The sequence below is a fragment of the Charadrius vociferus genome, unplaced genomic scaffold, assembly GCF_000708025.1.
Source record: "Charadrius vociferus isolate BGI_N301 unplaced genomic scaffold, ASM70802v2 scaffold1228, whole genome shotgun sequence".
Taxonomy (NCBI): domain Eukaryota; kingdom Metazoa; phylum Chordata; class Aves; order Charadriiformes; family Charadriidae; genus Charadrius; species Charadrius vociferus.
In genome coordinates, this window is record NW_009649482.1 from 193,442 (window position 1) to 207,227 (window position 13,786).

Here is a 13,786-nt window from a genome sequence, read left to right on the forward strand (position 1 = left end):
TAACTTGTCCTTTAACCTTGATACTGCTTTAATTTCAAAGAGCAATGCAATTAATAGTGACAAAACTTCCGTAGTAGCTGAGGCATTAGGCAAAACAACTTACAGTAGTCCCTCCTCCTCCTCATCTCTCCAGCGGTTTGTAGGTTACATAAGCTGATTTCTTTGTTTTTCCTCTTTAGTAGTGAACAGACTTCGCTCTTTTTCTCTGCGCGGACTGGTTTGCATGCTTACTTTTTTCCTCTCAAAACAGGCTTGCCTTCAAAGAGGAGGAGCATAGAGTAATTGAAAGGCTCAGCATGTAAACTGCCGGCATATACTAAACATCTGGTGAGAAGTCCTTTCTGGCAGCTTATAGGTCTTGTAAATAGGATCTATGTGAGCCTGTCATAGGGTTATTATTACCACTGTGAAATCAATTCCTCGTGTGGAGGTACTGGATTATATTTATAAACAATGTCTTCTGAACCAGGTAAGACTGAACGGGATGCTTCTGTTAAGCCTTCGTGTCTTCAAGACTTGGGGTGTATTTGTGTCCAGAGACACTAAGAATTAAACTTTCTAGTTTGAAGCAAACAAACCGGTGAATATCCAGCTGCCTTGTGATGCAATACGGCTGGAATGCTCTGGTGGCTTTTTCCTCCTATTCTCAGTAAATGAGCTTGCAGTCTCTTGAACCGCTTTCCTGATACATCTGCCACACCGAGAACTCTGCTACTTTTGGCTCGTTTTGCTGCTGCTTTCACCAGTTTGAGACTTTCTTAAAAGCAAATCAGTTTTGTGATGTTTATAGTGGTTTCTGTTCCTGGCTTATTTGCCAGATTCATCGAGGTCTGTTCGTAGCTGCAAGGTTTCTATAGGACACTTCTATTAATCAGCATTGGCTCTAAGAATTATATATCTCACTGTTCTAGGAAGTGGGTGTATGCTTCTGACTTAAGCTGAGCTTTTCATGTATAATGTCGCAATAATCCATTTAACTGATGCTTACGCTACATTTAATGTACAGAATAGGCTTCAGAATTAAAGAATTCTTTCTTTTCTTGCACCGTCCAGCAAAAGGTTTGGATTTTTTCCGTTTCAAATATGCTTGTAACTTAAGAGTACCATTGAAAATACTGCTTTACTTGTGAGTACATTTTTCAATTCTGAGAAAAGTTCAACTTGGGGTAAGTTAAACTAAAAGCCTTACCCAACCCTAACAGCTTAATATAAGGCAGTAAATATTCTGAATTGTTTTCCACAGAGAGACAGATGAAACAGGTCTGTGGAAGGGTTGATTTTAGAATGCTGGTCCTCTGAGATTAAAAAGTCCTCTGAGACTAAATAGAGGGGAGGGAGTCACTGGCTGAGTGAGTCTGAGAGATTTGCTAGAGAAGCTTGGAGTAGATGTATGCAAATAGTTCTACCCCAGCTCTCCTGGTTTCAATACTTGTGGGCATCTGATTCTTCTTTGGCACAAAGAATACTTCTTTTAAAATCAGTCTGTTGGCTCCTTATCTGTTTCACGATCATGTTTGAAATTGCCCCTCATCTAGATTTTCATAATCAATCAACAGCATGGAAGTCACACCTTTCGTCCCACTGCTTATGTATTATTTTTCTGCATCCTGAGAAGAATCCACATGTGGATGTAGGAAACTTTTTTTCACTAATCTGGCTGCTAAGAGCTGTTTTATAGGATCGGTAATGCATATTCTTTTCCTGTAAATGTAGCATAAAACCCTCGTGGATTTTCAGGAAGCTCGATGTGGTAGCATAACTACTATTTTTGGTATTACAACTCATTTTCCCTCTTGCCCTTTGTCTTACTTTGGATTATTTCAGTTTGCAGAGGCCTACAGTATGTTTACCTATAACAGTGGCAGTCTGAATGTCAAATACATTGGTGAAGCTGTGATCTTTGATTATTTTGAGAGATCAAATATGTGAAGTACAAATATATTTTTATGTGCTTTAAGGTCACATAGGTTATACTGTCATACTATCATGGTATTATCCAGGCAGTGTATTTGCCCAGACTCTAGTTAGAAGCTATTTGAAAGCAGTTAATGCAGGAGTGGACTATGGTGCAAATACCTGGTTTGAAGGGCAAGAAGGGGTGAGCTTCTACCAGCTTGTAGAATAGCATATAGATACCTCCTAACGTCACCTTCTCAGAATGGTGTCATGAGACCTAAGGATGTAGACAGTACACATAGAAAAGGTGACAGCAGGTAGTTCCAGTCTGTGTGGGTTTGCAATTGAGTGGACAAATATGCCTTGACACTCCTAAATAGTATCTGAGAGAAGCAGTGGGTGGCTGCTTTCTCAGTTACTTGCTGAAGCACCTCCAGTGTGAAACAGAAAGAAATCCTTCCAGTTCCGATTGCTGGGACTGGATGAGAGGGCAACAGCACAGCTGAAGGGGCAGTGCCTATAGGAAGGTATAATTTCACATGGAGTTTATTCATTGCTGTCGCAACATGCAATTGAGAGCGTGGCCAAGTGCCTGAGCAAAGCAGTTTTTCCAAATAGTAAAGGCCCATAACAAATATGGAAAACATATTGAATGTACCTTTTCTGAAGCCCTGATGTTTTTGAAGGCTGGAACTTTATAGATTTTTTTTTTTTTTTTTAGTAGTAATATTCACTATAGGGTAAAAACATCACTGAAAAACTGATTTTAAGCAGTGTCATTTTGAAAGGCTCAATGATACTGTGACCCGGAAGTCAACAGAGAATTAAGTGTTTTTCATTAGTACCATCACTACACTTTGCTTTGTGACTGCAGCACCCAAACCTTATGTTAGTTTTTTTTATGTGGTAGGTGCTATATAAAAGAAGACAGACAGTCTAATGGTTTACGTCAATGCTTGTAAACCTGGTGAATTTGTTGGGTTTTTACCAAAAATTCAAAATAGTTATGGAATGCTCCTCTTCATCTCTCTCCCCTCCTGCCCTGGGTTTATTATTATTCTAAAACAAAAGGGTTAAATTCCTTTAACATTAAGGGTTTGGAAATTTAGTGCCTGAGTGTTCCTTACAATTTGACAGGCAATGCTTGACCTTGAGAAGGGTAGGTAGTTAGGAAACACAATCTTTCATTTAGATTGCCATAAAATATTTAACACATTGTGACTGTTCTTGCTTGTGAAAAGACCCTTACAATCATCACCTATCACTAAAAAAAAAAAAAAAGGCAAAGAAAAAAAAAAGAAAGAAAAAGAACAGGGGCAACAACTGGGTTAGGTCATCTAAGGTCAAGAGGGATTGGAGTATTGCCAAACCTTGTATTACAAAAGAAATTAAATGTTTAGCCTTAAACAAATATTATGTTTTAAGAGTAATTTCATAGATTTAATTTGCTCTTTGCTTTGGAAAACTTTCTTCCCCAACATGCAAGCCATCAGCTTTTTTAAATGAATATTTTAATACTCTTTCTTCTGATGCCAAAATCTGAGGCTCTAAGGAAAACGGTAAATATTGCATAGGAGTCAGCAGCATTTTGTTGGGCTGGAGTTCTGTGAACAAGCTCAAGTGATCCAGTGGGCAGTTGCTGCCAAAAGGTTGCCCAGTCCCTCCCCGGGACTTTCCCAGACTTTTGGTTTCATCCACGAGCCAATTCAGCTTACTCACACAGCACGAAACTCCTGTGATAAAACCAGTGTCCAGTTGCCTGCTGGCTGCAGGGGTTACACTGGCCTAGAGAGAAACCCAATGAGTACCCGAGCTGGTGAGAAGTGAGCAGTGGGAGCTACAGGGATGTGGAGGGATGGAGGGGATAAAACTTTCTCTTCTTGGTGGGGGCTGTCTCATTCTGACTGGGGTAGCTGCGGTTTGGGTTTGAGCAGCCTTTTTTGGTCTGTCCTGGGGCCTTCAAACATTTTCATTTTCAAAATGTTTGCGAAGTGAAAGGTTGCACGTCCTTCAGATGTGTTGGACGAAACTTGAGTTGCTACAAAACTACTTCTTGTCCTGAAATGTTGTTGGGTTTAATGTATTTTTACATTGCATGACTTTTTTTTTTGTTTTTAAGCATTTCCTATCCATTTGCACACTCAAAGATAAATATTTATATGACTATAAAGCTTTTTGGAACAGTATAGTAAATGTTCATCCAACTCTGCGTCATCGAACAATTTTAATTCGCCAACTTATGAAGTTTTATGAAAGGACATTTTAAAGTCATCATATTGTTATGCTTGTGCTTTTTTTTCCTTTTGAAAAAAGTATGTTTTAAATGGGGGTCTGGAAAAAGAGAGGAGAAAGAACCAAACAATAGAATTTTTCTGACTTTGTATCTCTCAGCCAGTTCATAGCATAAAATGTGAAGCTGTTTCAATCTGTGTGATGTTCACGAGCCAACTGTACTGATGTGCAGGTCTGTTAATATTGAGAGAATTCTGAGGACAGCGTGAACTGTGGTCGTCTCTGGCAATTTAGGGCTAAGGGATTTTTTTCCCCACTTGGATTCCAGGCAACTTGCATTTGAATTCCTTCTGTAAGGATGTTTATGAACCAATGAGTTAGTGTGAAATGCTGATCTCTCTCTCTTGTTCCATATGGACAGGAGACCACGTAAAAGCTGGCATGATTATGGTAGGCTTTAAAGAGCCTGGACAAGGAAGGTCCTTCTTGAATGATTTCACAGGAAGGCCCTAAATGTACTTAAACCAGGCTTTTTGTGGCTATTCTTCCTTTTTTTTTTTTTTTTCCCCCCCAACCAGGTCAAAAGCAGGAAGCACTTGAATTCTTGTGAGTTGTCCAGCTTTGGGTTCTTTATATTTCTGTTTTGGTGCAGTGAGCATTCCCAGGGAGCTGCTTGTTTTTCTGCGATTCGTAGATGATGATGGTTAATTACTTGGCAGGGAGACTGAAGTGCCTGGGGAGCCTGACAGTGGGCTGCCTGCCCCTGGCTTGGGGGAGGAAAGGCATTTGCCACCGAGCAGCCAGAGTGCCACACAACTGCACCGCTTGTGCTGCTGTAAGGGACGAGCAACCACGTGTTCCTCTCCACCCCTGCTTTGTTCTTTATCAAGTTCATAATTTTATATTTCCTTGTAATCTTTCAAATAACAGGGAGTAGTGCCTGGTAGCCTGTTTTGACGCTATTGTGCCGTTAATACCCTGCAGCTTGTTCCTTAATTAGGGCATATTACTTTAAATCTCAAGCCACGCATTTTTAGAGAATTTTTTAATTTTTTTTTCTTTTCTCCCCCTTTCCTACTGTTTGCTCTAACCTTGTTGAGATGTGATTCAACAGAATTAACATTATCTAGTGGCTACTTGCTTCTGGAAAGGGAATGAGGTCTTGCTTTCCCCATTGCTAAATTTGCATCTTTGCCCAAGCTCCAGTGCATCTAAGGTGATGAGTGCGTGAAGCTGGCTGCTTTTTTTTTTGGCGAGGTTACATTTCTGATGGCTTAACCTTCCCGGACTGCATCCTGGGACTAAATGCATGCCAGAACTGATGCACAGAAAGTGATGGGAGCAGACAGCCAAGAGAAGGGAGGGGGAGCGGGTGGAAGAACTCGTGTCGGTGACAGCTGGCTGCTGGATGGGCTTTGGGTTGTCAGATGCTGGCTGGACACATGGACTGCCTCAGCAGCTGGATGTGGGAAGCAGTTTCCATCTATCAGTGATAATTTTATTGGCTTGTATTGAATAATTGACTTCTGTTTGGATCTTTGGCTGTTCTGCGTTTTAGATATATTATATTATGTATTTATATCTTTAAGTTAGTTGAATGCTATCAGTGTGTTTATTTATACAACTTCTGCTCAGATCTTTTGAAATAATATATCAGTTACAGTTTCAACCTTCTAATTAGACATTTCCCCCCCTTTTGGGTCTGTGGGTTTCTTTTTAGTTTGGGTTTGGTTTTTGTTTTCTTTTTTAGCATCCTGTTTCTAAAAATGCTTTCTTTTAACAGTCCTTTTATCAGCAGAAGTAGCTGATTTCATGTCTCAAAGCATATGGTTAGTTTCTAAAATAGCTCTAAGTTGAGATGAATGTGAAATAACTGCGCAGATGACTGGACAGAGTAGAAGATGAAAATGTCGGTGACTGACTTGTTAGAGAAGTCTTCTGAAGCCATGTATACTGAGCAAAATGATGCAATTTCTAGTTAGATCAAGTTTATCAATGTTTTTTTGAAAGCCTGTATTTGTCTCAAAATCTAAACACACTGTTGTTTTGTAATGGCTTATCAGTTATAGAAGAGGAGGACTTTTTGTCGTTCCCTGAGTTATCACCGCACTTACATAGTAAGTATATGTTAACAGAGCATCTTGAATCGTTCCAATGGTTTGTGAGATACAATCAACTGCATCTTTTCCTCACGTGACCCCAGTAGTGCAGGTGCTCTCCTTAATGTGAAATGTTAGACTGTGCTGCTCAGCGTGATGACATGCTGGTTATCTTATATATGGTAACAGGAGGAAAACAGATGATCTAAAGACTTGACAAGTAAAGCAAAAGAAATACATAGGGCTTGGTGCCACAACCCTTGCTCAGAGAAGTGATTCTTCTGTGATCAGTGAGTCTGCTTATACAAATGGAGTGTCTTATTTATTAAATGGGAGCTCAGGACATTTAGAAAATGACAATTGCTATCTGTGCAAAATGCGCTGATGTCAATTGAATGCTCAGTGGAAAAAAATTCATAGTTAAGGGACTTTGCTTACCTCACACAGCTCTACACAGGAAACAAAAAGGTAAAAAATAGTTTGGGGAAAACTTGGCGGAGGTGCGTCCTGTTCATCTTTTCTCTTGCTAAGGTTCATAATCAAACCAGCTATTAATGCAGTAGGAACTCAAGAAAGCCACACAAACCTTACTCAGCCCCTTCCTTCATTAAATGTGTAGGGAGCTGTGAAGACCTCACAGGGTGGAGAGGGGAGGAAATGACCCTCTCACATACAGGGCTCACCAATGTTCCCATGACCACGACAGGAGAAGAGGTTGACATATGTAGCCAGGACACTCCTCTGACTTTGTGAAATACTGCCATATGAGAAGCAGTTCTTGAGCTGAAAGCTGTTATCATGTGTTACGGAACTGGCAAAAGGCTGTGCTGACAAGGAGGGAGGAATTGCCTGAAGTCACCTGGTGTGGAAATGAGACAGTAACAGCAGGGTAGCTGACTTTGGTTACAGGATCGATTTATCCTGCCTTATCATGGAGCAATGAAGCTGCTGCTACTTACTGTGTCCATTTTCTTTTTTGGTGTTTTTTTTGTGGTAACTTTGTGGTTCTTAACTACGTGAAGCTCATGATAGATGGCTTGTAGGGTCAGGAACTGTGGTCACCCTTAAGTCTTGTACATAGGCTTAATAAAAAGAAAAAAAATATTGTCCAAAACTGCTGAAAGAGATATTGACATTTTATGAAAAACTAGCCATGAAAAGTCTCTACAAGTAAAAGAACACTGTTGTGTATATTTTCTTTGGGTTTGGGCTTGATAATAAGTGTTCAAAGACCAAAGTGAAAATGGGTTTAAAGGAATGTTTTGTAATACAGGAACTAAGTATGTGAAAGAGCAGTTCTTGGTTCCTGTAAACCAAACTCCTCATACTCAGAGCTCTTCCTTCAATAGTATGTCTTGTGGCTTGAACGTTGCTTGCCTCTGTTCATATAGGAAACCTCCATTATTCATTAAATAGTTGATGAATAACCATCATCAGCAAAGCCATTGTTCCAGAGTGTAGGTGACTCACAACCTTCATGTAAGAGATGCTGTTTTTTTGGCAGAAGACCTCATTCATAAGCTACTACTTTCAAACTGCAGGCTGCGCATTGGCAGCCTATTCTAAATCAGTGGTTTCCAGTCAAGGGAGATGCCAACGTGCTTCAGCCACTGAGCTGGGTAGTTCTGCCTCCTCCTTCCAATGCCACTGCTGCCCTGTGGAGCGGGGGAACAGCAGTGGCAGGTTTCTGGGGATCCTGCCAGCTGGAGCAGATGCAAGGCCTGAAGGCTTGCTGCCTCCCCTCCCTACAATGGAGGAAGAGGTAGGAGTAGAAAACCGCAGCAGCAATGTCTGGGAACAAGGTTGTCACACGTTATCTCCATGACTTGCAGCCTCTGCAACTTGTCCTGTGAGCCGTGCTCTGTAATTCCAACTGTGTAGTCATTGGTAGCCCTCCAGCCCCTCTATCCCTGAGGTGCCTTCAGCATTGATTTTGCTGCCAGTAGCCTCCAAAAACTGGGTGATTAGAGAGCAGTGGTACTGCTAGACTGTAGATGACAGTATGAAGGCAGTGGTCCAGCAGGGGAAAGATGTAGAGGGTAGCGACTGCAGGGGTGCTTGATGTCAGAAGGCTCAAAACTATGTCATTTTAAAAAACTATTCACTGTTTCTTTTTCTGCTTTAGTTTACACAAGTAGTTAACATTCATAGTATATACCACTTTTATCAAATTAACTTTGATTTTAAAGACTCCAAGTCAAAGGTGTTTTTTGACTTGCTTTGCATTCCCTTCCCTCGCATTGCATCTCCATTTTCCAAGTTGTGCCCTCTCTGATGAGGAATGTACTGTAATCAGTGCATGTTACATGGAGAAAACATAATTATTTCTAAGGAACTAGTTTTTGGGGCTCAGTCTGGGGGAAAAAAGCCATTTGAGGTCCTGTACAGTGCTTTGTGTTTTATTGGAACAGCACCAGCAGTGCATGTTATGTTATTGTGCTAATGCAAAATTTAGACAAATGTTGAAAGATAATCCAATTAATTGCTGACTTACTCATTTTGCCAAGACTCACAGCAGATGTGCAGGCCTGCCTGCATGGAAATGGCTATTAGATCAGAGTCAAAGGAACAAAGATCACAGCCAGACAGGACAGCAGACTAAGGCACACTGAGTCTTCCTGCTGTAGCCAGTGTTGGCAGGACATTTGTAGGGAGTGTGAAATTCACCATTCGGTCCTTTACTTTGCATGATATACAGTATACTGAGACTGAGAACAGACGATTATGGGTGTGAAATCTTTTGTTAATATTTCAGTGCTTCCTTTTAAAGCTCGGACTTCATAATCTCGAAGCAAATAACCTATTTAAACGTGACAGCATCCGTAGCTGGTAACTTGGCAAATTGTAGCTCTTCAGTAGCAGTTACTATAAGCTCTATTTCAGTCTAAAAATGAAAGTTACTGTGGGAAAGATGGATGGTTTCTTCCAACCAGAACAACTGTAAAGCTTGACAAAACATAGAAAGGGTAACATTGAATGCTTGAGTCTTGTGAATACCCACAAACCAAACCAGTGCAGTAATGTCTCGTATTAAACCAAGCAGATATGGGTACATATCTACTTTGAATTGGATTCTATCACTGATGCTCTGCATAACCCACCTTAATTTATTAGAAATGAAATTATTTCAAAAGTAAAGATGTTTCTCTTCTTAGAATATCTTTTGTGTGTTGTGTACAGTTAAACTTGCTGAAGTTTGTTTTGGTTCTCCTTCTATGTTACTGCTCTCTGTATTGTTGAAAGTGGCTCTCATAATCGGCGTTACCCATATCACAATTTGGAAACCTCTGCTCTGTGTTACTATGTAAGCAGCATATCTACCAAGAAGTTAAATATTTTCTAGTTCGTAGCAAGTGTTCGGCCTGCCAGTTTTACGTTAAGTATTGTTTCATGTGTTTAACTTCACCATCAGATTTTTGAGTGCATTCATGGGGGTCATTGAACAAAAAGAGCAGTATCAATAGAGTTTTTGCTGCCTACAATTTATACCTACCATATTTACTTGAAGATTTATTTACTCTCGGTAATAAATGCTATGAAAGGGAGGAAAGTATTTGTTTGGTAATCTTACAGGAATGTTCCTGTGGAGGGAGGAATAATAGCCTTGAATGCTTTACATCTTCATTATTCCCAGAACGTGGTCTACCTTCTTCTGTTGAACTTAGAATATTTTTTGCCCGTGTCTGGAGAATAGCTTTGCAAGAAAAAAAAAACCTACATTTTTGCATTTTGCTAGCGTATGTATTTGAACTAATCCTTTAATAGAACCTGATCTGTGTCCTGTGCTTTGCCAAGATTCCACTCTTCAAAGATAATTCTAAACCTCCTGATATTTGCCTTTTATTTTTTTGGCTAGCACCTTCTTGCAGAAAGAAAACTAGTTTCTTCAGTGAGACAGGCCTCCTGACTTCAGCAAAAGTTATTTTTTCTCTTTTTACATCACTGGGTTATCAACAGTTTGCAGGACTTCAGCAGTGGCTCACCACAGCAAAGGCTGGCCTGATGTATAACCTTTAGAGCGCATCTGCACAGAACAGGATTTCAGTATGAAGTTTTTGTACTACTCTGCAGCTGCAAAGTGTTCACAACTCTGTCACCACTGCAATGGGAGAGGTGAAAAGATATCGAAACACAACTGTGTAATTAACTTGAGGATAGCATTTAATAGAATATGGAGGAAGTAAGGGTGGTTTTTTTCCATGAGAGAAACTCAGACCTGCAGACTTCCTATTCTCCTCCTCCATACTCCTAATTTTTGGATAGTTTTGCCTTAATCCAGACTATTAGTCTTAAAATGTGTTTGGGTATGCATCAGTAGTGTAAGACTCTTACTAGTATGTCAGTTCCTCTCACAAACAGGACAAACCTGTGAAGGGTAGGTACCAAGTTGCTAGAAACTTAGTTTTGAGGGCAGGTTTGGACACAATTGTGGGCAAATTCCATCACCTGATTTTCTAGATTTCCTGCTCAGGCCTCAACAGATCTGTTGTTGTAACTGCCTGGGTGAGAGGCTGCTTTCCGCCTTCTAGTTTGTGCTCAAGAAGCTGCTCACTCTTGTCCTGGCCTTGCTACAGCTCCTGTAGTGTTTGGTGAGTCAGTGGATGGGCTGATTTAGTTTCTCGTCGTGTCAGTGCTACTTAACTCGTCTGACCTCATCAGGAGATTGTATGGCTATGTTACTGTGGCTAAACTGATGGTTTCGTAGACAGACTATTAGCTGAACCTCCACATATGTCCGGGGATGACTAGGAAGGGTGAAGCTTTGCGTCCATCTTACATGAAAAGATCTACAGTATAACGGCAAGACCACAACCACTATGGCAGGCATTCTTGGGACTTAACACACTAAGTATTCATAGCTATATAATTTTAAGAGAAGTAATTTTGAGACTTTATGCTTCCTGGAAGTCACAAGAGAATAACCTTTTTCTCACAGACTTTGGTTACATCCAGAAATGTGGTATTTCTTTCTTTCAGGCTGTACAATCAAGAGTGCGATCGCAATGGCAGTAAAAATTAGGCAGTGCTGGAACAGTTTAGATGCATTATGCGCTATAAGCGGGACTGAAAACAAAACAGAAGATGTAATGGTGCTGAGATTGTCTTCCTGAAACTTATGGAACTGCTGATGGAGGACCTATCTGATACTAAAACATTAGTTTAACCTTTAGTGAATATAAATAAGCCATGTTTTTTAACGTTACTGGCTTAATTTCAAACTGGCTGATTATGTTTGTCTAAACATTCATGGGTCCAATTTATTTCCAATTAGAACGCTCTGATAAAATAGCTAGTGCATTGCCTAGCTTCAGACATTCTTACAGATGCAAGCATGTTTGCAAGCATTCTAGCTTCTCATTTCCTTGCAGATGATAAGCAAAATAATTAAGTGCTTATGAAATTTACAGTGTTTATTTCTCTTCTCTTTTCTGTTAGGTATTTATTACTTCCTATTTCTCACTTACATTCTTGCCTGCCCCCATTTTATTTTTTTTTTTAAAAATCTTTCCCCACCTTTCTTTCCTCTTCAGTTTACTTAACCATCCCCCATTATAAGAACTGGTATTAATCACGTACTAGTGAACACAGTAACTGGCTGGCAGTATTTTGTTGTGCATTGCATTTCTGACTTCAAGTCAAATTTCTCAGTTATTATAATGCATAGGAATAGCAGTAATATGTAAGTGTTTGTTTAATCAGGTCAAAATAATCACAATGGGAATCTACTTCAGCCCAGTAAAAGCTGCAGGTTTTTGCAGCATGTCTGACTTTTTGCATATATAATGGGATTTTAAGTTGTACTTAAAAAGGTGGATTGTGTTATGGCTTACTTAAATGGACAGAATTGAGCAGCCCTACTGAAATGCATGCTGCTGATCGTTAAGCAAGTATTTGGTATTTTTGTAATGTGCTGAAAGTTACATGGTTTGGGCTCTTGTTATAATGCACTTGCATACAATACACTAGATAGAAGTCTGTGGTGAAAATTCCTGTATTTCTGCCACAATTTTCTTGGCTACATCACCTGGAAGGTGATATCTTTCACTGGCTAGAAACCAAGGCTCAGATTTCCAGGGATGTTAAAAGATGCTTTTTATCCAGAGAATTTGACTACTCAATTTTGTATAGAAGTATGGTGTGGCTATATTTCCGTTAGCTTTTTTCCATTCCAGCTTTACATGTGAAGAAAGCTGTTCATCCTGATGTGGCTATATTACTCTTCAAAAGACGTGGCTTGAGGACGTGACAAGATTAACAGAATTACTAGTTTGAAATATAGGTTAAATGTCTGTAGCATGCCCATCTCCAGCGAATATGGCTTCCAGACAGGATGAATAATTTGTGTAATGGCTTGTACGACAATAATGTATTTGAAGACAGTCTGTTTCTCTGCACCCCCCTTGTGCTGAGTTGTTACACCTGTGAAGCCAGAGCGCATCTTGGGTCAGAACGCCTCTCCGAGCTTTTGTTTTCGTTAAGCAGTTGCAAAAGATCCCACTACAGAGAAGCAATCTTTTCTTTTGCTTGCGTTACAGTTTTTTATTACGGTGGACAAGCTTTACAAACCGGCTTTTGCCCACTGAAGGCAACTAGTGTTTGCCAATCTAGTGGGGGGCACACGATGCTGACAGCGAAATTGATTCTTAAGGCAGCTTCATGATTTTGCATTAAAGGTTTGTTTCAAGCTCTTCCTAGTTTTGCCAGATTTTGTATTAAGGCTGTGTGTATGTGTGTAAACCCAGTAGAATCTGAAGTGTGAATATTTACTTGAGGGACTGGGGTTGCATTTAAATGACTGCTTTGGGCCAATACAAGCAAGGCTGCTGCTGAGAGGAGCTGCCATGTCCCCTTCCAGCCATATTCCTGGCTCTCCCCTTGTGCCAGCAGTAGTGCTGGGGTGGCCATGCGGTCAAACCAATCTAAAATACACGCCAGCTTTCAACTGTGTCATTTCTGCTGCTCATCTGACCGTGTGGTTGAACAAGCTCTGGTGCTGGCATAGGGGAAGGAGTAGCCAGAAGCAGAAGCTGGAGTGGATGGTGACAAGGAAGGGGGAGGAGGAGTGGCAGACCACACAGCTGCCCTGTTCTCAGCAGCGGCTCTGCATCTGTCTCGGCTTAAGGTGATTGTGACTAAGTACCTTGATGAAGCTGTGTGTGTAAAATAAGTTCCTATTTTGACCCCAGCAGTACTTTGTTTTCTTAGGGAATCTTTTTAGTATATAATAAGGTACCACTTTGATGGAGGTTTCTGGCCTCAGCCCGAGCAGTTGACAGCAGCAATGCCCTTTATTGACCTGCAGTTGGGGAGCTGGAGACCTTTAAGTGTATTAGCTGTCCAATCTGCAGTCAAAATAGTTTCCAGAAAGCTCTAAGACTTCACACTTTCACCCTCATTGCAAAGTTATAAGACTGATCTGAATGTAGATCTATAAATTACGTGGAGTTGCGTACCTGACTTGTGCATAGTAATAATCCTGCAGGACTTATTCTTTCTTAAATTTGTTTCTGAATTGGGGATTCCCCAACTGGAGTGTAAATTGCTACAGTATGGTATGG